Source organism: Oryctolagus cuniculus, chromosome 19, assembly GCF_964237555.1.
Source record: "Oryctolagus cuniculus chromosome 19, mOryCun1.1, whole genome shotgun sequence".
Taxonomy (NCBI): domain Eukaryota; kingdom Metazoa; phylum Chordata; class Mammalia; order Lagomorpha; family Leporidae; genus Oryctolagus; species Oryctolagus cuniculus.
Genome location: NC_091450.1, coordinates 58,166,635 through 58,193,382, shown reverse-complemented (window position 1 = coordinate 58,193,382; position 26,748 = coordinate 58,166,635). Strand labels below are relative to the sequence as shown.

The following is a 26,748-nucleotide window of genomic DNA, read 5'->3' as shown; positions in this document are numbered from 1 at the left end:
CTCCAAATTTTCCTCTTATTTCAACTCACTCCAATCTTCTTAGTATATTTGAATGGAAATGTAAATGTGTTGACTTTTGGAGTTCTGTACTTCTCCTTCCATTTTCTATAAGATGTGTCCATTATGTATCTGTTGCCTTTTTTGTTCCATTACCAACTTTGTGGAATTTTGGTATCAAATATGCAGTGTAACTCTCAAAGAAAATAGTATATAAGGCATTACAATTACTATAAAATCATCAAAGGTTTTCCCCATATAAATATGTGTATATAAATGTATATGCATATATTTATGTGTAAATGCATATTAATATTTATAGGTATGTGGCTCTTATTTTCCACTATGATGTCTATTTTAAAAATTGAAATGGAAGTCATTTGTTGTGCTGCACCTGTTAAGCCATTGTTTGGGATGCCCATGTAGTGAAGTGTCTGGATTCCAGTAACACCTCCACTTCCTATACAACTTCCTGCTAATGCTCACCCTGGGAGGCATCAGTTGATAGATGAATTACTTGGGTCCCTACCACCCAGGTGGGAGACAGAGGTGGAGTTCTTGGCTCTTGACAATGGTATGGCCCACTCCTGGCTCCTGTGGTTATGGGGAGTGAACCAACAGATGGAAGATAATCTCTTTCACTCTCACTGTCTCATTCTGCCTTTCAAATGAATAAAAACAAAATAATTTTTAAAAATAAAATGGTAAAATGTCATATGGTGAGAAAGAAAACCAACGGACATACTTTCTTTTAAATACAAAGTGGTATTCCTAAAATCCGCACCTTCTTCTTAGAATTTTCTTACGTGAAATTTCACATGACAGATGGATGCTGGTATTACAGAATTACTGTACCTCCTCTCCTAGAGAAGAGCATAAACATGGATTTCAATAACTCTATTCCTCTCATTTTTTGTTTCCTGTCAAGATTATTTTGCATGAACATTTCAGTCTTGGTGACAGTGATTATGATGACGACTTATGTGGTTTTTTTTTTTTTTTCCCAATCTGGAATGGTCAATGGAGAAAATATCCCTATGGAGAATCTTGAAAGCCTCATTATTCCAATATCACAAATATGAATATTGAGACAGAGAAAAGCGTAGTTTTCCCAAATTCACACAAAAATTTAGAAGTGAAGCCAAGAGTAGTACCCAGCTCATGTGCAACAGATCTAATGCAACCTGCACTGTCAAGCTCACATGGTGATTAGGTTGAGTAGTGTAATTACCTAAAGTACAGGGCAGGAAAATAGCGCCCCATTTACCAACCCAGTCACAGCAAGTGGAGGAATTACATGAATGACAGTCACCATATGGATGGTGCTCACACATTTCACAATCCTGTACTTTACCTTCTTATCCTGAATGCTCTAAAAACAGGAGTTTGAGATAGAATTCAAATAAAAAAAACAAACCCCAATTCCGGAGCCAGATAAAGACATAGGTGTTTAAATCCTGGTGTTAGATTAAATCCTGGGGTTAGAGTTTCCATCTGTGTCATGTTCATGTAAACTTTACCTCAATTCTCTCATTTATAACATAGAAATAATGTTCACAACGTGAGGGGAAAGTGTATTAGAAATAAAGCACATGTAGCACACATGCTGTAACATGATGCATGTAGTGATCCTTATGAGTATTAAGCAGTAATAATATGTCAGTTCTCATCAAATATGTTTAAAGATTTATTTATTTATTTGAAAGGCAGAGAGTTACAGAGAGGCAGAGAGAGAGAAAAAGAGGGAGAGAGAGAGAAAGAGGGAGGGAGAGAGAGAGAGAGAGGTCTTCCATCCGCTATTTCACAGTCAATGATTATAGGCTGGCGACGTGGCTCAACAGGCTAATCCTCCACCTGCAGCACCGGCACATTGGGTTCTAGTCCCAGTCAGGGCACCAGTTCTGTCCTGGTTGCTCCTCTTCCTAGTGTCTAGCTCTCTGCTGTGGCCCGGGAAGGCAGTGGAGGATGGCCCAAGTGCTTGGGCCCTGCACCCATCTAAGGGACCAGGAGAAGCACCTGGCTCCTTGCCATTGTGGGGGTGAACCAACGGAAAAAGGAAGACCTTTCTCTCTCTCTCTCTCTTTCACTGTCCACTCTGCCGGTCAAAAAAGAGAGAGAGAGAGAGAGAGAGAGAGAGAGAGAGAGAGAGAAGTCAATGATTATATTAACTAAATACATTTTGTGTCATGCATGGTTGCACATGGATTGGATGCCTAAGACCTACTTACAACTATATCATGTTATTTTTTAACTGTTCCACATTTAACCAGAAGAATTTGGAAACATTACCATCATTCCTCCTTCCTCCATAGAAATAAACAGAAAACTAATTCATAAATATTTCCAAATTACTCATTATTCGATTTTGTTTCAGAATGATTAGATTGACAAAAATATATTGATTCTATTCTAACTTAGTCTAGCAAGACATATATGAGTATTCAAGAAATACAGTAAATTATATTTTTGTATCATATTTTCTCTTTGTGAGATACATTTTATCACACTGGTAAACAATCTATCTAATTTAATTTTGGGGAGATCCTGCTCAAATTGAAGGTACAAAACATACTTTTCTATCAATCACTTGAAGGAATAAAAATTATGCTTGTATTGATATCTATTTCTTTTTGTAGAATAACTCTGACTTTCAAAGAAAATAAATCTTAAAAAACAATTCTATAAAACAATTCAGTTAACATTTGAGGTAAGTGATACTTAGGTGAAAATATGATGTTTGCAATATAAATACAAACAATTGGCATAGTTATTATTTGAACCATCTGGGGAACAGTGTATTTTGCTGTCAGTTCCTAATGCTGCATTCTGTTTGTAAAAAGCAATTCAGAAATAGAAAGAAAGCCACAGAGAATTTAGCATGAGAGCAGTAGTCTAAACATTCCAAACCTGAAAACGTTTGAAGTCTGCAGAACTGATCTGCAAATGCTCTTGAGAAAGTGGTGTTTGTTGTGGTGGTTGTGGTTGTTTCCTGATTTCTTACCTAAAACTGGCCAGGAAAATTGAGTAATAATTCTCTCACGTGTACCTCAATGTACAACTTTTGCCAAATAATGCTAACAGGAGTGGACAAAGGAACAAACGTGGTCCCAGAAAAAATAGATTGCTACATCAAGTTTTGAGAGCCTATAAAAATTCAATAAGAATTTTTGAAATAAATCTAATAATTCTCTATTACCATGTGTTTTCTCAATAATCTCATTTTGACATTTGATATGCTTAGATATAGATACATTTAAAAATTAAAAATAGTTTTTCTTGTATGCCTTATTTCCCACCTTTAGTAACTTTTTAAATTAAATCTGGCTTCAAACTGTGATCAAGAATTCCAGAAAATATTTTATTATATCATGGTTAGTAATTCCTCTTTAAAATATTGTTTACTTTTTAAAAAATATAGTTTTCAGAAACAGTTCTTAAAACAAAATGAATTTTCAAAGATAATTATTGTCATATCCAGTTCATGTTAGGGGCTTTATTTTGTATTTCTGCCCTTTTGGAAATGGTTCATTGAGATAAACATTCATTTCCTTTATTTAAACACTAATCACATGATTTTGGAACACATTTTTGTAGAACTATTCAAGCATCCACTGCTTTTGCAAATGTGTAATGCTGATGGTTGAAAATATTTGTACATCTTTTTTATGTTCAGTGTATATTGATATTGAAAATCCATCACTTATCTAACCTGATGAAACATGAAACTCAAACTATTATTTTATTCAAGCTAATACTTCTAATTAAATAATTCGTTAGGCTTTCATTTTTTTTTTTTTGTAAGAGCTCCACTTTCATTGGCTTTGCCAACATTGGAATTGGTAATTTTTGTGATCCTGGGCCTATGTAATGTAAGAGAGTGGTGTTTAAAAAGTAGTAAGCAGGAGCGAGCATTTGGCCAAGTGGTTAAGAATCCCCTTGAGACAACCTTGCTACAATGGAATGAGGGCTTCTGAGTGTTGTTTCCATTTCTAACTTCCTGCTAATGCAGACGCCGGGAGGCAGCACAGGAGGGCTCAAGGAATTGGGTTCCTGCCACACACACACAGTAGAATTACTCTCTGCCTTTCAAATGGATACATGAAAACTAAAATATAGAAATACAAAACGTGGAGAAAGTTATGTCTAAAGTTATCAGGCTTTAAAAACACACACCTGTATATTCATTAGACAATCGGTTCCTAACACTGCTACACCTGCAGGTCCAATTGGGACTGTCAGATGGACCAACATCAGCGTGACCAGTGCCAGTCCTGCCGGCTCAAGAAGTGCTTCCAGGGGGTTGTGCAGAAAGAGGGTGAGTGGCCCCCAGCCCTGCTGCAGCCTAGGGGGGGCGTGCGGTAGGTGGGTGAATGGCACCCCAGCCCGCTGCAGCTGGTGGGGGAGGCCTGCGGAAGGAGGGTGAGCGGCCCCCATCCTCCCTGCAGTCGGCCGGTGGGGCCCGGGGTTGGCACCTGCTAACCACAAGACCAGGGCCATTGCACCCTGTACTGGCGCAGGAATCCAATTATAGCTGTGGCCAGGGCCTGGTCCCCTGCCCAGGCCTGGCCACTGCGTCCTGAAAAAATACACAGACACACATACACAGACACACACATACATGGACACACATATACATGCACACACACGCACAAACAACACACGCACATACACACATTTATTTGGTTTCCGTTGCCCCCACCCCTGCCTCTGTTTGCTTAAGGCAGGAGCTGGGCAGCCTGAGCCCGTGGGGACCCCACTCTTGTTCCCTCCCCTAGAAGCCCCAGCCTGGCCCAGGGCAGACACAGTCCAAGCAGCGTGGCCCTAAACGCCAATGCCCTGCAGTTTCTCCAGGCTCCACACGGGGGGGGGGGGGCGGCAGTGGTCTCGGGGTAGGGGTGGGGGTGGGGTTCCAGCCTCAGGATAAATGCGCACCCCATACCTGCTTTCTGTCTGCCGGTTCTTCCCAGGGTCTGACCCCAGTCTCTCGCGCTTTCGAAGTCCTCCCCTCTTACTGCGTCTGTGAGGGAAGCTGATAAAGTCGGCTTAGAGCCCCTTGGAAAAGCCACTCCCTTCAGTTTGGGGGGGGTTCACCTGTGCCCCCTCTTCTCACGTGGCTGATCTGAAATCCCGCTGGCCCGGCCCTCAGGTGGGCGCGCCTACAGCCACGTGCTGCATCCCCCACCCAATGCGCGGCCTCCCACCATCACAGCTCACAACCCCTTACTTTGCTTTGGAACCCAATGACTTCTCCAGGGACTCTCTTTGTCTTGTGCACTGTTGTGCCCCAGGGTCCCTGCATACAGTTGGCCCTCAGTAAATAGCCCAAGGCTTCAGTTGCCACCAGGGTAGCCCTTCCTCCATGGCCAATACTGCTCTAAAGCAGATTTGTTAATTCGGGGGTTGGTGTTAAAGAGGGAGTTGTGGGTGGGATTTGAACCCCACGCCCCAGCCTGGGCTGGAGGTGGGAGAGTTGAGGGTGGGGTTTTGAAGAAGGGGGGGTGAGCAGGTGCAAAGGCCCTGGGGTAGGACGGGGGGGAGGAGTGGTGCAGGCAGGGCTTATAACCAGGGCAGCACTTTTGGGCCCCATTTGACCACTCCTACTGCACAGCTGACCCCCACCCCCGCAGGACTCAGCCCCACCTCCAGCCCCTAGTCCCCTCCAGGGCTGCGTGAGGCTGGCCTAGGGCTGGAGCTCATGGATTCGATCAGGCCAGGTGGGCGGGCTCATTAAGGCTCCTTAATTTGCCCTGCCTGGCAGCCAGCCCTCCCTGCCTCGGTTTCCCTCCTCCCACCTCACCTGCTTGCTGAGGGCGAGGCCCCAGCTCCCAGTCCCACCTGGGGAAGACCCCAGTCCCCCTCCTCACCCGGGTTCTCCTGGAGCTGGGGTGGGGGGACTCTGAGGGAGCCTCGCTCTGGCAGTCTTCTCCCTGCCCTTCTCTCTCTCCCTCCTGCCACCCCGCAGCGCTGCAGCGCAGCCGCATCCTGTAATCACTGCCCAGCAGCGCTGGCCGCCTCCTCCGGCAGCCCTCCTGGCTTGTTCGCGGTGCAGCTGTGGGCGCGGCAGGTGCAGGTGGCGGCGGCGCAGCGCTGGGCATGGACCAGGTGCGAACGCTGGCGGCGCGGCTGCTCTTAGCGCTGCCCCTGCCTGCACAGGGCGCCACTGCAGGCCAAGCGCGCGCGGCCTTCCTGGACCAGGAGCAGGTGGATGAGCTGGGCCGCCTGCAGGGGGACTCGGTGGAGTCCGGTGCCTCAATGTCATGGCGCTCTCGGCCTCTGCGCGCGCTGAGAGGCTGCAGGAGCAGGCGCAGTTGGCGCTCATGGAGTATTGCGCGCCCAGTACCCGTCCCAGCCCCAGCGCGCCCGGCCCTCCGGGCGCTCCAGGCGCCCCTCATTGCGCAGCTCCACTTGCTGCGCCTGGTGTGCAAGACGCCCGCCCAGACGCTCACCCGGGACTCGCTGCTGGCGGGCAGCCCCTTCAACTGGCCCTAGGGCTCTGGCCGGTGAGCCGCCGCGTCAAGAAGACACTCTGCTCTGATTTCGGTATCACAGATTGCACAACACCTGGAAATAGTTTCTTTAAATGTGACTATCGGTTACAACGCAGAGAGGTTAAATGGAAAGGTGTCTAATCACGACCACACTCTTTCTTAGTAACTTCAGGCAGATTTAGCATCTCTACAATATATTAAATAATGGCCAGATATTTCCCAGGAACACCATGTTTTTCTGATGGATTTCAAAATTTCATGAGAAATAGAAGTAGAAGATAAAGTTTATGTTGGTGCATAACATTTGAAATATGTATTTCTCATAATACATGTTTTCCATGAACTTTTTAAATAACCCATGTATATATAAATTTCAACATGTTTTGAACCAAAATAAATTTAACTTTTAATTCCATTTCCACAATCTTTTTAAGGTACGCTTATGTGAGTCAAACAGATGGCTTCGCTCACGTAACACAGGCTTGAGGAAATGTATCTGTATAAACATGTTTTTGGGGCTGGTGCTGTGGTGCAGCAGGTTAATGCCCTGGCCTGAAACGCTGGCATCCCAAATGCCACCAATTCAAGACCTGGCTGCTGCACTTCCGACCCAGCTCTCTCCTATGGCCTGGGAAAGCAGTGGAAGATGGCCCAAGTGCTGCACCCCTTGGGAGACCCAGAGGAAGCTCCTGGCTCCTGGCTTGGGATCGGCACAGCTCTGGCCATTGCGGCCAATTGGGGAGTGAACCAGTGGGTGGAAGACCTCTCTCTCTCTCTCTCTCTTTCTTTCTGCCTCTGCTCTCTCTGTGTAACTCTTTCAAATAAATAAATCAATATTTAGAAAATAAATAAGCATGTTTTTGAAAAATAGTGGAGATATATATATAATACATCCTGCTTTGCAAGGGTTTTTTTTGCTTAATAATGTAAATATATTTTATAGCTAAACTATGTTTCTTCATATGGATTTATCATATACTATTTAATGAATACTGTACTGTTAGATATTTACTTTTCTATGCTCAAGTTTCCCTAAGAAAAAGTTTCCATAGACACTTCTGAAACCTATTTTTCCAAAGATTTTTTTAAGAAGTGCTTATTTGGGACAAGAGTATATAATAACATAATCTGTATTGCTAAGACTTTTGGTACACATCACCAATTTCTTTTGCAAATTCACATTCTATTCAATGGCCATTGCCTCATATATGTCAAAATGTCAACAGTTGCAATAATTGTTTTGAATCTGATGAAAAACACATACTTTAATTTGTATTTATTCAATTTTTAAATAAATTAAACATCTTACTGAGTTTGCAGATAATTATATATATATTATACATAGTTATTATATTATATATTATATTATAGTTAAGATATATAATATATAGTCTAATGTGATATATTCTAACATATAATTATATGTTATTATAAATTATATAATTATTATATATGTTATGTAACTATATAACTATGTTATATATTGTATAACTATATAATATAATAATATATGCATATATGTGTATATATATATACACACACACACTCATAGATTTATTTTTTTGACAGGCAGAGTTAGATAGTGAGAGAGAGAGACAGAGAGAAAGGTCTTTCTTCCATTGGTTCAACCCCCAAATGGCCCCCATGGCCGGCAAGCTGAGTCAATTCAAAGTCAGGAGCCCGGTGCTTCCTCCTGGTCTCCCATGCACGTGCAGGGCCCAAGCACTTGGGCCACCCTCCACTGCCTTCCTGGGCCACAGCAGAGAGCTGGACTGGAAGAGGAGCAACTGGGACAGATTTTTCATTCATTTCTGGAAATATTTTTTAAGATTTATTTATATATTTGAAAGGCAGAGTTACAGAGAGGCAGAGGCAGAGAGAGAAAAAGGTCTTCCATTTACTGGTTCACTCTCCAGAGGGCTGCAACAGCAAGAGCTGCCCTTATCTGAATTCAGGAGTTTCTTGTAGGTCTCTCACATGGGTGCAGGGGCCCAAGGACTTGGGCCATCTTCTACTACTTTCCCAGGCCAGAGCAAAAAGCTAGATATGAAGGGGAGTACCTGGGACTTGAACTGGGGCCCATATGGGATGCCAGCACTACAGGTGGTGGCTTTACCAACTATGCCATAGCATCAGCCCCAGGATATACTTTTTAATTTTAACAAAATTAATAAACTATGAGTAAAAGTAATTGAGGAAACACAGGGAAAAGTAACACTAGTGTCCATTTTCATGTATTAAAACAATTGTTTACAGAGAAAAGAGCTTTGTCAAGATTAGAAAAAAATATTGTAAAACTCTTAGGGGTAAGGCCGGCGCTGCAGCCCACTAGGCTAATCCTCTGCCTGCAGCACCAGTACCCAGAGTTCTAGCCCTGGTTGGGGCACCAGATTCTGTCCTGGTTGCTACTCTTCCAGTCCAGCTTTCTGCTGTAGCCCAGGAAGGCAGGGGTGGATGGCCCAAGTCCTTGGGTCCTGCACCCATATGGGAGACCAAGAGGAAGCACCTGGCTCCTGGCTTTGGAATGGTGTATCTCTGGCCATAGCGGCCATTTGGGGGGTCAACCAATGGAAGGAAGACCTTTCTCTCTGTCTCTCTCACCATCTAACTCTGCATGTCAAAAAAAAAAAAAAAAACCTCTTGGGATAAAAACTTGACTAGAGATAAAAATCCACTATACTTTGAAAATCAAATTCCCAAACACAAACACAAATATAAATTCCTAAAATCCAATATAAGAAGTATAAAATAGGAAAACTCCAAATTAAAACAAGCAAGTTGAATCCCAGTTTGAAGGCCACCAGCCAATAAAACAGTTAGAGAAACAAAACTTCAGTTATAGAAACACAAAATATTTCAAACATTTAAGAAATAAAAAACACCTATATTTCTCAGATGTATCAAAGTATAAATAAGCAAAGCATATTTTCAGATTTCTTTAAGAAAGCCAGCATTACATTGATAATGATGCAAAGTTGACCAGAACTTTCAATATAAATTAAGTATAAACTCTCTTTCATATACAGATGTATAAATCCTTAGTATTTGTATAATAAATGAAATCGCATATGAAAATGTAATGAATAACAAGTCACATATAATAAAAAATACAAGAGGTGGTTAACATTTCTTAACAAGTCATGTAAATTTTCCAGGTAGGTGACAAATTCAAGGAGAAAATCACATGACAATTTAATGTTCAAAAACATTTAAAAATCAGACAGGGAGCAAAGATGGCGGAATAGTGAGGGCGCGCACCTATAGTCCGGGAAAATTTAGTTTAATAAAAGGGGAGTTACGGTAGCCGCAGAAAAAAGAACCAGGAAAAAAATTGCACGGGAATCGTGAATCTGAGGACCTACTGGGAGAACAAGGTCGCCCACCGCGCGGAAGCCAAGTCGCGGGACCAAGCCGCAGAAGCCCCAGGGTCTGCGCGCCAGTGCTCCAAGGGGAGTGCATGTCACACAGACAACAGCGGGGAGACTTGGGACACTCAGGGCTCCGAGTCCACACATCGGCGCTGGAAGGGGAGGTGAGCTCAATAACCCGAGACATTGGTGGGGAAACGGGGGTCAGAATCTAGAGGGGGGCCGGAAAGTGCAGCAAACTCACTACCGGAAAGAAGGAAAAAAAAAAGCTTAGGGGTTTCTCTTCCCCCTAACCTTGCAAAGGTTACAAGGCTGCAAGGCTTGAAGAATTCCCAAGAGACAAAGAGCAGGCCTCCTCTCTGGATTTACATATCAATGGGGGAGAGCTAAGGAACTGAGTCACTACAATTCAGTAGCCTAGGCAACCAAGTAGGAATCCAGAGGAGCCAAAGACTGGAAGCTAAATACCATCAATTCTGCACAGCCATGCCCTGTGGTGTTACTTACCCCCTGAATAAATAAAATAAATAAATAAATAAAAAGAGAGAGATTTACCATGCATAACCTGAGGGTGTCACCTTTGTACACCCTTAACCAGGAAGAACCAGGCAGAGCTCTCAGGCCGCACCCATCTCAAGCCTCCAAGGCTCCTCCAACAGCAGGCAGTCCACTTAACACGGACACAGTATAAAAAAAAAAAAAGAAAGAAAAAAAAAAACGCACAGTGATGCAAGAAGAATTAACTATGCCGAGTAACAAACACAGAAACAGAGGGAGCAAGATCAACGATGACACTATAATGCCTCCAAATAAGCAAAACACCCCAAGCCAAGAGTATGAAGATGATGAGATAGAAGAAATGCAAGATACAGATTTCAAAAAATTTATGATAAGAACATTTAGAAGTTTTCAAAAGCAAATCCTTGAACTACAGAAATCCTTAATGGACAAGATTGAAAATCTCTCTCGTGAAAATGAAATTTTAAGGAAGAGTCAAAATGAAACGCAGAAACTAGTAGAACAGGAAAGTGTTATAGTGAAGAGAAATCAAAATGAAATGAAGAGCTCAATAGATCAAATGACAAACCCATTAGAAAGCCTTAAAAACAGAATGGGTGAAGCAGAAGAGAGAATATCGGACTTAGAAGATAGAGCACAGGAAAACATACAGTCAAACCAAAGAAAAGAAGAGGAAATTAGAAACCTAAAAAATATTGTTGGGAATCTACAGGATACTATTAAAAAAAAACCAACATTCGAGTTCTAGGAGTTCCTGAAGGCATGGAGAGAGAGAAAGGATTGGAAGGCCTTTTTAGTGAGATACTAGCAGAGAACTTTCCAGGTTTGGAGAAGGACAGAGACATCCTAGTACAGGAAGCTCATAGAACCCCCAATAAACATGACCAAAAGAGATCCTCACCACAACACGTGGTAATTAAACTTACCACAGTGAAACATAAAGAAAAGATCCTAAAATGTGCAAGAGAGAAACGTCAGATTACTCTCAGAGGATCTCCAATCAGACTCACAGCTGACTTCTCATCAGAAACCCTACAAGCTAGGAGGGAATGGCGAGACATAGCACAGGTGCTAAGAGAGAAAAATTGCCAGCCCAGAATATTATATCCTGCCAAGCTCTCATTTGTGAATGAAGGTTAAATAAAGACCTTTCATAACAAACAGAAATTGAAAGACTTTGTGGCCACTCGTCCATCCCTGCAAAAGATACTTAAAGATGTGCTACACTCAGAAACACAGAAACATGGCCATCAATATGAAAGAAGGGAAAGGAAGAACACCTACCAGTAAAAGAGCATGGGAAGCTCAAAGCATATACTAGAATATATTTCCCGGAAAATGGCAGGGCAAAGTCACTATGTATCAATAGTCACATTGAACATTAATGGTCTGAATTCTTCAGTTAAAAGACACCGTTTGGCTGACTGGCTCACAGAACACAACCCAACTATTTGTTGCCTACAAGAAACACATCTCTCTAACAAAGAGGCATGCAGACTGAAAGTGAAAGGTTGGAAAAAGAAATTCCATGCCAACAGAAACCAAAAAAAAGCAGGTGTAGCCATATTAATATCAGACAAAATAAACTTTAATACAAAAACTGTTAAGAGAGACAAAGAGGGACACTATATAATGATTAAGGGTTCAATTCAACAGGAAGATGTAACTATTATAAATGTATATGCACCTAATTACAGGGCACCGGTCTATTTAAAAGAGATGTTAAGGGACTTAAAGGGAGATTTAGATTCCAATACAATAGTACTGGGGGACTTCAATACTCCACTCAGAAATAGACAGATCATCCGGACAGAAGATCAACAAGGAAACAGCAGATTTAATTGACACTATTGCCCAAATGGATCTAACAGATATCTACAGAACTTTCAACCCTACATCTACAGAGTTCACATTCTTCTCAGCAGCGCATGGAACCTTCTCTAGGATTGATCACATACTAGGCCATAAAGCAAGTCTCAGCAAATTTAAAAGAATTAGAATCATACCATGCAGCTTCTCAGACCACAGCGGGATGAAGCTGGAAATTAGCAACTCAGGAAACCCCAGAAAGTATGCAAACACATGGAGACTGAACAACATGCTCCTGAATGAACACTGGGTCATTCAAGAAATCAAAAGAGAAATCAAAAACTTTCTGGAAGTAAATGAAGACAACAACACAACATATCAAAACTTATGGGATACAGCAAAAGCAGTATTGAGAGGCAAATTTATAGCAATAGGGGCCTATATCAAGAAATTGGAAAGGTACCAAATAAATGAGCTTTCAGCGCACCTCAAGGACCTAGAAAAACTGCAGCAAACCAAACCCAAATCTAGTAGGAGAAGAGAAATAATTAAAACCAGAGAAGAAATTAACAGGATTGAATCCAAAAAAACATTACAAAAAATCAGCCACGCGAGAAGCTGGTTTTTTGAAAACATAAACAAAATTGACACCCCATTGGCCCAACTAACTAAAAAAAGAAGAGAAAAGACCCAAATCAATAAAATCAGAGATGAAAAAGGAAACGTAACAACAGACACCACAGAAATAAAAAGAATCATCAGAAATTACTACAAGGACCTGTATGCCAGCAAATAGGAAAACCTGTCAGAAATGGATAGATTCCTGGACACATGCAATCTACCAAAATTGAACCATGAAGACATCGAAAACCTAAATAGACCCATAACTGAAACAGTAATAAAGGCCCTCCCAACAAAGAAAAGCCCAGGACCAGATGGATTCACTGCTGAATTGTACCAGACATTTAAAGAAGAACTAATCCCATTTCTTCTCAAACTACTCAGAACAATCGAAAAAGAGGGAATCCTCCCAAATTCTTTCTATGAAGCCAGCATCACCTTAATCCCTAAGCCAGAGAAAGATGCAGCACTGAAAGAAAATTACAGACCAATATCCCTGATGAACATAGACGCAAAAATCCTCAATAAAATTCTGGCCAATAGAATACAACAACACATCAGAAAGATCATCCACCCAGACCAAGTGGGATTCATCCCTGGTATGCAGGGATGGTTCAACATTCGCAAATCAATCAATGTGATTCACCACATTAACAGACTGCAGAAGAAAAACCATATGATTATCTCAATTGATGCAGAGAAAGCATTTGATAAAATTCAACACCCTTTCATGATGAAAACTCTAAGCAAATTGGGTATAGAAGGAACATTCCTCAATAATCAAAGCAATTTATAAAAAACCCACAGCCAGCATCCTATTGAATGGGGAAAAGTTGGGAGCATTTCCACTGAAATCTGGCACCAGGCAGGGATGCCCACTATCACCACTGCTATTTAACATAGTTCTGGAAGTTTTAGCCAGAGCCATCAGACAAGAAAAAGAAATCAAAGGAATACAAATCAAGAAGGAAGAAGTCAAACTATCCCTCTTTGCAGACGATATGATTCTGTACTTAGAGGATCCAAAAAACTCTACTAAGAGACTATTGGAACTCATAGAGGAGTTTGGCAAGTGGCAGGATATAAAATCAATGCACAAAAATCAACAGCCTTTGTATACACAAGCAATGCCATGACTGAGAAAGAACTGCTAAGATCAATCCCATTCACAATAGCTACAAAAACAATCAAATACCTTGGAATAAACTTAACCAAGGACGTTAAAGATCTCTACGATGAAAATTACAAAACCTTAAAGAAAGAAATAGAAGAAGATACCAAAAAATGGAAAAATCTTCCATGCTCATGGATTGGAAGAATCAACATCATCAAAATGTCCATTCTCCCAAAAGCAATTTATAAATTCAATGCAATACCAATCAAGATACCAAAGACATTCTTCGCAGATCTAGAAAAAATGATGCTGAAATTCATATGGAGGCACAAGAGACCACGAATAGCTAAAGCAATATTGTACAACAAAAACAAAGCCGGAGGCATCACAATACCAGATTTCAGGACATACTACAGGGCAGTTGTAATCAAAACAGCGTGGTACTGGTACAGAAACAGATGGATAGACCAATGGAACAGAATTGAAACACCAGAAATCAATCCAAACATCTACAGCCAACTTATATTTGATCAAGGATCTAAAACTAATTCCTGGAGCAAGGACAGTCTATTCAATAAATGGTGCTGGGAAAACTGGATTTCCACGTGCAGAAGCATGAAGCAAGACCCCTACCTTACACCTTACACAAAAATCCACTCAACGTGGATTAAAGACCTAAATCTACGTCCTGACACCATTAAGTTACTAGAGAACATTGGAGAAACCCTTCAAGATATTGGCACAGGCAAAGAATTTCTGGAAAAGATCCGGGAGGCACAGACAGTCAAAGCCAAAATCAACTATTGGGATTGCATCAAATTGAGAAGTTTCTGTACTGCAAAAGAAACAGTCAGGAGAGTGAAGAGACAACCGACAGAATGGGAAAAAATATTTGCAAACTATGCAACAGATAAAGGGTTAATAACCAGAATCTACAAAGAGATCAAGAAACTCCACAAAAACAAAACCAACAACCCACTTAAGAGATGTGCCAAGAACTTCAATAGACATTTTTCAAAAGAGGAAATCCAAATGGCCAACAGGCACATGAAAAAATGTTCAAGGTCACTAGCAATCAGGGAAATGCAAATCAAAAGCACAATGAGGTTTCACCTCACCCCGGTTAGAATGGCTCACATACAGAAATCTACCAACAACAGATGCTGGCGAGGATGTGGGGAAAAAGGGACACTAACCCACTGTTGGTGGGAATGCAAACTGGTCAAGCCACTATGGAAATCAGTCTGGAGATTCCTCAGAAACCTGAATATAACCCTACCGTTTGACCCAGCCATCCCACTCCTTGGAATTTACCCAAAGGAGTTTAAATTGATAAACAAAAAAGCGGTCTGCACCCTAATGTTTATTGCAGCACAATTCACAATAGCCAAGACCTGGAACCAATCTAAATGCCCATCAATGGTAGACTGGATAAAGAAATTATGGGATATGTATTCTTTAGAGTACTATACCGCAGTAAGAAACAACGAAATCCAGTCATTTGCAACAAAATGGAGGAATCTGGAACACATCATGCTGAGTGAAGTAAGCCAGTCCCAAAGGGACAAGTACCATATGTTCTCCCTGATCGGTGACAACTGACTGAACACCAAAAAGGAAACCTGTTGAAGTGAAATGGACACTATGAGAAATGGTGACTTGATCAGCATAGCCCTGACTGCTAATGGACAACTTAATACATTATCCCTCTTAGTAGTTTTTTTTTTTGTCTGTTCTACTTAATATGACTGGTTTAATTCTGTAATTATCACACAGTTATTCTTAAGTGTTGAAAATTAACTGAAATGTGCTCCCTGTTAAACATAAGAGTAGGAATAAGAGAGGGAAGAGATGTATAATTTGGGGCGTGCTCAGGCTGACTTGCCTCAATTGGTAGAGTTGGAAACATTCCAGTGGATTCCAATTCAATCCCATCAAGGTGGCATGTGCCAATGCCATCTCACTATTCCAAGTGATCAATTTCAGTTCACAATTGATCATAATGAAAGGACTAAGAGTCAAAGGGAGCACATAAACAAGTCTAGTATCTGCTAACACCAACTGATAGAATAAATAAAGGGGAGAGTGATTCAACATGGGAAGTGAGACACTCAGCAGACTCATAGAATGGTGGATGTCCTAAATAGCACTCTGGCCTCAGAATCAGCCCTAAAGGCACTCGGATCTGGCTGAAAAGCCCATGAGAGTATTTCAGGCATGGAAAGCCAAGATACTCTGGCAAAAAGATCTCTGTGAGTGAGATCCCAGTGGAAAGAACAGGTCTTCAAAGAGGGAGGTGCCTTTCTCTGAAGGGAGGAGAGAACCTCCACTTTGACTATGACCGTATCTAAACAAGATAAGAGTCGGAGAACTCAAGGGGCTTCCATAGCCTTGGAAACTCATGACTGGAGCATAGGGAGATTACTGATGCCATAGACAGGAGTGTCAATTGGTAAAGTCAACAACAGGAGTCACTGTGCACTTACTCCTCATGTAGGATCTCGGTCCTTAACGTGCTGTACACTGAGGCTTAATGCTATAACGAGTACACAAACAGTATATTTCACTTTGTGTTTCTATGGGGGTGCAAATGATTGAAATCTTTACTTTATGTACACTAAACTGATCTTCTGTAAAAAAAAAAAAAAAGAAATTACCAATTCCCAACTTGACTCTCACTGGGATTAAACATGACAATAGGTCTGATCTGATTTCATCATCATTTAAAAAAATCATCTATTATTTTTCACTTTATGTTTCTGTGTGGGAGCAAACTGTTGAAATACTTACTTAAGGTATACTAAGCTGATCTTCTGTATATTAAGATAATCGAAAATGAATCTTGATGTGAATGAAAGGGGAGAGGGAGTGGGAAAGGGGAGGGTTGTGGGTGGGAGGGACGGTATGGGGGGGGAAGCCATTGTAACCCATGAGTCGTACTTTGGAAATTTATATTCATTAAATAAAAGATAAAAAAAAATACTAACACAGAAAATAGCTAATGAAGGTAAAAAAAAACATTTAAAAATCAGCATGTAATTTTTAAAAACTGCTTGTAGTATAGTAAAAAAGAGCAATGGCTTTCTTATTCAGATCAAAATTTTTAAAAGGATCCTACAACGAAAACCATGATTAATACAGAATCTTTGACAGCTTTTACCCTGGAAGTAAACCTAGACCAGGAAGTCCACTAGTGCCAACTTCTTATTGGAGGAGTAGTTGGGGGCGAGGGGGAGAGCAAAAAGAAATAAAATAAGATGTAAAGATCAATTTCTTAACAATAAATTGCCAATATATTGGAGATATTTATTTAGGGAGAATCCATAAAATCTAAAAACAAATAAACTGATAAATGAATTTAATGTTGTGGGAAAGATCAATGTTTTAAAAATCCATTAGATTACCAGTGCCAGCAAGAAATAACTAGAAAATGTAAAAGATCAATAGGCAGAGTAGAAAACAGAAGAAAAGAAAAAAAAGAGTAAATTATGTTACATCTAAGTGTTATTCAAATCAATAATACAAACGACCCAATAGAATGAGCAGAAATACAAGGAAAACGAAAGCGCCGGAAGCGGATAAACAGAACTGTAACTCACTGCAACAGGTTACCGCCAGCTCCAGGCAGCATCCGCAGGGAGAAGGACAGGGACCCAGGGCAAGGCCAGTGGGTAGCAGGAGCTCAGAGGTGAGAGCCCTCCAGCCGCGGGGAGGCGGAGCCCAGGGGCGGCCATTTCAGACCTGAACCCAGGTCTGTCTCTCGCTGTTCCCATCCAGGACAACTTGAAGTTAGGTGTCCTTGCTATTGGGGACGCTGATTGGCTCCGTGCTTTGTGACGTTCCGTGCACTCAAGGCTGGCAAACTGTCCAATCAGGCAAGGTGACGTCCACAGTGCATCAGCACGCGGGGCCTGGACGTCACAATCTTCTCAGAGTTTTGCCTGCAGAGTGAACTCCTGGGAGACAGCTCCGCCGCCAGGAGGCTCCCAAGCGAGGTCGACCTCTGCAGCTCTCCACCTTCACTCACCGGGGACACTGGGCACCTAGGAAGCTGACAACCGCGACATGGTGAGTGTGTGGACCTGGTTGTACCGAGAGGGGAAAACGGATCCGAAGGCCAGGAGGACACAGGCCTCCGGCATCTGTGGGCTCCATATTGGCGCTGGCACAGGGCTTCCCCTCGGTCCCCTCAGACCCGTGGGTTGGGGGTTTTACTGGCACCCAGCACCCCCGAGGTCCTGCCCCTTCCCTGCTTGAGTGAGACTTCTCAGCCCGGAGCCATAGCAGGCCAGCTGTGTGACAGTAGCTCCACGTCTCCCCCGATTGTGCAGTGGGGACTGGGTAGTCTCTAGGGAGAATGTGGGCTGTGTGTATGTGGTTCATGAGGGACAGGCGCTGTAGGTTCCTCCTTCCCTCCCCACAGGGACCTGGTTCCCCCGAGTTTTCTTAATATGTGGCCTGCAGGGTATTTTCCAGGGCATTGACCTCTTTACACAGCTGTTTCTAGGATGTCTCACTCCTTCATATGTTTCCAATATCACAGTAACATAGACTGAGTAAGGTAGAGACAGAAGTTTTATTTGGCTTGGGGTTTTCACCCAGGTTTTAGAGAAGCAGAAAGACCCTGTAATTTGGTACTTGGGCAACGTCTTAGCACTTGCACTTTCTCTGTACAGGGTGCCATCTCTATTTGCACTTTCAAAATAGAAATTTTGACCACTCAAATTTATGTGTGTTTTAAAAATGATTTCTCTTGCATGAAAGTCTTCCAAATCCTGTAGATATGTCTAGTTTACTAAGTTATTTTGGATTTATATTTTAATATAGGAGTCTGTTTAGTTTTGCTTGTTTTAATTTTTTCAAGATTGTCAGAGTATGACTGACACAATTTGTGTATCATCAAAAACTGATGTTTTGCTATGTGAGGGACGTTAAAAAGTTATGGACAATTCACATTATCTTTTGATTACATTTTTTCATAAACTTTCTGGAATCCTCTTGTACATATACATTGTGAAATGATTAAGACAATCTAACATATCCATCACATTACATCCCTTTGTTATTAAAGAATATGGAAGATATTAACAAGTTGTGAGTATGTGATATCATAACCAACTGTTTACAGTGTTGAATATTAAGGTCTTGAGGTGTTAATTTTGTTAATTTATCTCATAGCTGCAAATGTGTGTTCAGCTAACATTTTCCCATGTCCTTCACTCTCAGCCCATGACAACCACCATTCTATTCTGTGATTAAGTGCGACTTTCTTAGATTACACATATGAGTGATATTGTGTGCCATTTATCTTTCTGTGCCTTATTTCAAATAGCCTAATGTCCACATTCATATTTTTGGATCTACATCCTGACAAAATGGAAGAATTTCCTTATTAAGGTTGTCTGTGATTCCTGTGTATGTGTGTTTATCACATTTTCTTTATTCATATGTTGACAGTGGGGTTGTCTCCATATCTTGTTCTTGTAGATAATGCTGCCAGTAATGTGGAGATAAAGGTATCTATTTGAGATATTGATTTGGTTTCCTTTGGATATACACGCAGTTGTGAGATTGCTTTGTCATATGTTCTATGTTTAATTTTGATTGAAGACCTACATAATGTTTTCTATATTGGATGTACCAATTTACTTTCTCAGCAACAATTTTTATATTCCTTTTTTCCACCCTGGGCCAATGTTATCTTTTTACTTTTGGATAATTATTTTAACATATATGAAATGATAATCACTGTGGTCTTAATTAGCATTGTAGTCTTCATTAGCTGTTTCTGAATCCCTTTTAAGTTACCTGTTGGCTACTTGTATATATTCAATGGAAAACTGATCAATCCTTTGTGCAATTTTTATTACAATATTTGTTTTTGAGTTGTTTGTGTTCAAACCCAGGTTGTCTAATGTTTTCTTCATTTCTTACTTCATCTGTTCTGTTTTTCCTATCACATGCAGAATATTTCTTAGATTTTTTTCAGTCTTTGCTTTTGTCACCTATGCGTTTAGTGTCATATCTAAACAATCATTGTTGAGACTAATATCAATGAATTTGCTTCCATTTGTAAGGGGTTTCATATTCTCAGACCTTTTATGTAAGCCTTCAATTCATTTTGATTTGACTTTCATGCCTGGGGTAATATAAAGATATTATATTTCAGTTTTTGGCATGTAGATGAACAATTTTCCTCTGCTTCAGATGTGGTCACTAAACACTAAGTGGCAGGATCCAGGCAGAAACTGTCACAGTCCAGTTTTTCCCTAATCTGCCTTGTCTCCCAGACCCACTCTTCTGTGCTCTGCTGCTCTTCCCTGTCTGCCTGAAGAGACCTCAGAAGTGAGCATGCACAGAGAGAGACACATGAAGCAGTGTGCAATGTTGGGGAGAAGCAGAAACTATGTAGTAAAGGGGCAGGGCCCAGAAGGCTCTGTCTCCTTTCTCTGAAAGCCTTGGATATACAGAGGCACTTCAAAAATTCACTGAGGGATTGACATTTGGCATGTGTTACAACCCTGCTTAGTATGTCCACATCCTATATTGGCATGCCTAGGTTACAGTCACAACTCTCAATTCCAGCTTTATGCTAATATGCACTTTTGGAGGGAGTGATGGCTGAAGTATGTGGGTCCCTGTAACCCACATGAGAGACTCGTATCATCTGGGAAGCAGAGCTGATGGGGTCCTCCATGCAGAGTGGATGAACATAAGGTGTTCCTTTGCTGCAATGTGTGTTGGTGATCTGGAAAATAACACTCCATCATGAACTTCGTATGTCAAACAATGATGCACAACTGAGAAAAGGAGGCCACTGAGGTATTCAGGCATTTTTTCAATTAGTCTATGCCATTGCCATCCCCACAGGGAAGGGGCCCAACTGGAATAGTCCCAGTCTGGCCACATGGATGCAGGAGGTTTATTTAAATTTTGAAAATTAATTTTATTCACATTAAAGGCACAGTGATCTCTCATCCACTGTTCTCTCCAGATATTCACAATAGCTGGAATTCAGCCAGGTTGTGATGTGAAAACATCAGGTTTTATGAAGTGAAAATCCCAGAACTCGGTGTGGGTGGCACAGACCCAAGTATCTGAGCTATTATATGCTGCCTTCTAGGGTGCACTTTAGTAGGAAGCTGGATTGGAAGTGGAGTGGGACTCAAACCTACTCTAATATAGGATGTGGGTCTCGAAAGAGCCATCTTACATGCTGTTCCCCAATGCTCACCCCTCTGTTATTTTAAGAGGAGCCCTACAACAGTCCAAACCAACTCTCCTGGCCCTGATGGTCATAGCCCCTGAATTTAAGCTGTGCAGACCCTCAACACTCTAGAAAATACCCAAGTACATCCACGCAATGGAGTGTTCACAGCAGCAGCTTCCTGCTGTGCTTGTCACTCAGAACTATGAAGCTAAAGGTGTGCCATCAGGTGCTGTTCTGCCTGACACCTCTTCATCCACTTTCCACAAGCTGATACCACATCTGGCCATCCACATCAAAGTGGTCACTATTAGATGCTGTGTTGAAGGGGGATCCCAAGTTGTCTCATTTCAGATAAACTTCATGTGTTGCTTCAGACACTCCTCAGCACTGATGTGGCTCATCCCCCCAGATAGTCTCCATAGTAGGTCCCTTGGCACAGTAGTTCATACACCCCACCGGCACTTCTGTGGGAGACACTCATCTGTTTACTGGGCTCATAGCCTAGATAATTGTGACCTGTGGGCACTGAATCAGGTATTACTTCATCAGTGTGGTGAACCAGCCTGCTGGGTCATTGATGAAAAGGAGGACAAGTCCTTAGTATACCTGCATGGTCAACATATTAAGGCGGGACTCTTCCTTTTACCATGAACGCTGGTATTGTTTCTCCCCACTTCTCATTTACCATTTCTCATCCTTGGTTGGCATGGACAGTCTGGAATATCTCTTCTCCACCATGCCTAATGCTTTGTACAGATGGGGTATGCTGATGAAGAGCCTGTGCATTTCCTCAATTACCTCTGCACCATCAACACTCAAGCAAGGCCATAGAATTTGCCTCAGTTAATCACCACATAATGGAAGCATGTGTTTTGAAATTTGTATTTGTAACTTATTGCAGGTGGAAGCTTAACATCCTGCCTCACAATAATAATTCCAACCAGCCTATTTTTACAGGTTAAACAAATAAATCATTTTCAGACTGCATTGATTTGCAAGAATATGGTAAAATAATTCTAGTGACATTAGGGTTAGATGTTTAATATGTTGGTAAATTTGTCTAGAGAGAGTGCCTGCCTTATAATTTTGTATTAGGAAGGAAGGCAAGTTAGGGGTGACAACCATAGCATTATGTAGTGAGTAGTAGACAACTTTTCTGTTTGGTTTAACCCTTTGAACAGCCTAACATGGAATAGAAGCTGCTCAAATGTTTGTTGAATGGGTAGAAATATCCAAGGAACCTGGAAGATATGAGAAATACCCAAAAACCTATATTTTTTCAGTGATTTACTGTATACCCAGCTTTGGCTTCATGCTGTGGGAGTCAGTGCTGTGTCTAGGAATACGGATAGCAGCAGCAATTTATTGTGCTTCTTGTGAGCCAAGCATTCTGCACACATTTGTTTTTCATTCTCTCTGTTATTCTGTGAGTTGGACATTGTGGGTTTTTTATCCATAAGGAAACTGAGGCCAAAAGAGGCCAAGTAGCTGGACAACAAACAGTAAGGTGTTCCCTTAACTTCTGTATTCTAAGGCCTGCTTGGCTCAGAAAGCATACTTTCTTGTGGGAAGTAAACATAATTGGGACAATTACAAATTAGCATGCTAGGGAATAATTGTATAGTATGCCTCTCTTTCTACATATTTGTGTGCTACCAGCATTTCATAAAGTGTGGGGTTTTGTCATGATTAAGTCTGTATGCTTTGGAGTTAGATGCATGGATTGGAATCATTCCTGTGTGTGTAAAACTGGACATGTAGCCTTGCATTTAAACATTTATTACAACTTCTTATAAAGTGTGGATAATAAAGGCATCTGCCTCCTTGTTGTGAGGGATGTGTAACTTGTGTAAAATAATTCAGTGTGTGGTAGGCATTGAATCTCAGCATGTTAAGCTACAGCTTGGAATGCTCACATCTCATATTGGGGTGATGCTTTGAATGCTAGCAACCACCATTAAGCTAGCTATTGATGTACTTGGGAAAGCAGTAGAGGATGGTGCAAGGGCTTGTGTCCTGCCACACCTCTGGGAGGTTTGGATGGAGTTCCTGGCTCTTGACTTTGGACTGATTCAGTCTTAAAGATGGGCACTTGATGATTGATCCAGTGGTTGGATGCTTTCTCCCTCTATTCTCCCTCATCACACTCTCCCCCTTCTCTCTTTACCTCCTTCTTTATCTTTTACTTTGCCTTTTAAATAAATAAAAACAAAATGGTTCAGTGTCTGACAAACTGTGGTTCTCATACAATTCAGTGTCTGACAAACTGTGGTTCTCATACAATGTAAGGTTTACAAAGCCACTGATTTGTATCAGTTTTATTCATCTATCCTACACATCTCAAATGGTGATTTTAAAATAGGTAAACAGTAAGTGTTTAATGAATAATATATTTTAATATGTAAATATCTAGGTCCAATTACATTAGAAAGATCCTCATTCTATTTTCACATGTAAAGCAAGATAGGGATGGACTGAATATGGGGCAACAGAAACCCAGAGGCAGAGGGGAACCAGAAGGAATGGAGAAACTTTTGCAAAATGAATTATTGGAAAGTTTGCTGGCTAAATAGCTCATTTACATGTTTTCTTACTAGTTTTAGAATGAGTATACTCTCTATGTTTTTCTTGGCAATCACAATATAATGTGACACGTGTTGTGGCAATAGGACTCCATTCTAATGTTGATCCTACAAAGCTGTTTTACTGTTTCTTAGAATTAACACTGGATTCCACCTCACTTGCAATTTTCATTAGAGAGTTGCTATGGAAAATTTCTATACCTCTCAAGAAAGAGTAATACTGACATGTAAGGCCAGGTGCATCACGCAAATCATCCCAATCAGATTTCTCAATGCTTGATATAATCAGAAAACTGTGTTTTCTTAGCTTCTTTGTAAAGTTCACTCATAAACTCAGAAAGAATTTATTGAAAATATGTGTGTCTATCCATACCTGTAGTGTAACAAGTGTAGTCTATGAATTCAGTCCTGTACTTTAGGAGTTTATAGGATTATTGAATGAATCAAGGAGCATAATAGATTTCTATTTAAAATGTATGATGGCCTTTGTACTTAAAATATGTTCTAGATCTTTCATGTCAGTTAATTGACATTAACTGTTATTTTGTATCCTTGGAACTGCATTATGGAATATTTTCCTTTCATATTTCAAAGTAAACACCACAATTCTCAAAGATGGTTTTGTGATTCTGGTCATTGCTTACAACATGTTGCTGTGAAAATAATAGAATGGTTGCAATCTCATGGTTTTATTGACTGTGGGTTTGGGAGATTCCAAAATGGAGGAAAGAATAAATTGAAATTCTACTGAATTTGCTCTTCATTGGAGCACTGCACAGCATAAAACCACTGCCCTTCCAAGCTTTCTTCAACCACACACCTCATTCTACCAAAGTCTTTTTTTTTGCATAGTCTATAATTCCATTTATACAGAAGAGGCAAATATATAAGGAGAGATAGCAGTTTATGACTTACATGGGTCTGCTGGGTAAAATTGGTATAATTGGAGAAAGACTTCAAAAATGCTTGTAAGAACTTTTGGAGTGATGGGACTTCCCTAAAGCTGGATTGTGGTGATGGTTTCCCACCGGTATACTGTGGGGAGCAACTCAGACTAGACTGTTACGCGAATTGAGTTATTCTATGCATCTGCTCTCCCACAATATGGCGCTGGGAGAGGAGGAAATAGCTTCTACACAGCTGCCTCCAGTTCAACCAATAAACAGCAGGACCTGCTCCTGATTGGAGGAGAGCAGCGTACTCGGCATGTGGGTAGCAGAGTTGGGATTGGTGGAAGAGGACTATAAAGGAGGAGAGAGACAACATGCACCAGGAACATCTAAGAGGAACACCTGAGCAGCCCCCGAGAGAGCCGGCCGGTGGTGTGCTGCTCCCCCGCGGAAGTGGGGAAAGTGGCAGGGGGAACCGCCCTTCCACAGAGGTGGAAGGGACGGTAGCCAACCCGGGAAGAACTAGCAGCAAACCCGGGGAGGGCCAAGCAGACAAAAGAACAGCGCAGGGTCCTGTGTTGTTCCTCCGTGAAGAGGGGGAGCGACAGTATCCATTTACCAAAAGTCATTGAACAGTATTGTTAGAATGTATGATTATTTTATGTATGTGATATACACAAATTTTAATTTCAATCTAAAAATTAAAACAAATGTATGCACAGTATTTTTACCTTTAACAGAAGAAAGAATAATCAATGTTTTAATTCTATCTAGACAAGTAGTATAAAATATCAAATCATATTATATAATATATATAAGTAATATCTGACAATAATCCTAACACTACTACTAGATATGTGATGTCTATATGTTAATTTGCTTGATCCAACCTGCCTATGAAGTAAAATAATCATCTTCATTTTACATTAGAAGGGCACTTATCATGGTTTTATATTTTGCCTAAGGTAACACAAATTGTAGTTGGTAGAGGTACAATTTGATTTTTTTTTGACAGGCAGTGTTAGACAGTGAGAGAGAGAGACAGAGAGAAAGGTCTGCCTTCTGTTGGTTTACTCCCCTAATGGCCACTATGGCTGGTCCTGTGCTGATCCAAAGCCAGGAGCTGGGTGCTTCCTCCCAGTCTCCCATGCAGTTGCAGGGACTGAAGCACTTGGGCCATCCTCCAATGCCCTCCCAGGCCACAGCAGAGAGCTGGATTGGAAGAGGAGCAACCGGGGCTAGTATCTGGCACCACAACTGGGACTAGAACCTGGGGTGCCAGCACCGCAGGCAGAGGATTAGCCAATTGAGCCACAGCATCAGCCAGTGGAGGTAGAATTTGAATCCTAACAACCTCTAGAGTCTGGCTGGCAATATCTGATAGGATGATACCATGGATTTGCCATGCACTCTTCTACCTCAGAGCTTTTGCCCATTCTGTTTCCTTTAGAAGAACACACTTACACCCCTTTCTTCTTTTAATAACTCTTATTCATTTTTTGAAGTGGAGCATAACTGTTTTCTGGAGTCTTTTTTACCCTCTTTTTTATTTTTTATTTAGTAAATATAAATTTTCAAAGTACAGTTAATGGACTACAATGCCTTCCCCCAATAATTTCCCTCCCACTCACACCCCTCCCATCTCCCACTTCTTCTCCCATTCCATTCACATCAAGATTCATTTTCAATTATCTTTATATACAGAAGATCAATTCAGTATATATTAAGGAAATATTTCATCAGTTTGCACCCACACAGAAACACAAAGTGTAAAATACTGTTTCAGTACTAGTTATAGCATTAATTCACATTGGACAACACATTAAGGACAGATCCCACATGAAAAGTAAGTACACAGTGACTCCTGTTGTTGACTTAACAATTTGACATTCTTGTTTCTGGCGTCAATAATCTGCCTAGGCTCTAGTCATGAGTTGCCAAGGCTATGGAAGCCTTTTGAGTTCGCAGACTTCAATCTTATTCTGACAGGGTCATAGTCAAAGTGGAAGCTCTCTCCTCCCTTCAGAGAAAGGTACCTCCTTCTTTGATGGCCCTGTTCTTTCCACTGAGATCTCACTCGCAGAGATCTTCCATTTAGGTCTTCTTTTTTTTTTTCCAGGTTGTCTTGACTTTCCATGCCTAAAATACTC

General features: G+C 41.2%; 1 long non-coding RNA gene across 1 annotated transcript in view; it reads left to right on the top strand.

Moving 5' to 3' along the window:
* Positions 1 to 17,852: 17,852 nt before the first annotated feature.
* LOC138846848 (uncharacterized) overlaps positions 17,853 to 26,748 on the top strand; it is a 43,007-nt gene continuing 34,111 nt past the window's right edge. The window contains exon 1 of the long non-coding RNA XR_011384353.1: positions 17,853 to 17,984. This is a non-coding gene — a long non-coding RNA (uncharacterized lncRNA). The remainder of the gene's footprint in view (positions 17,985 to 26,748) is intronic.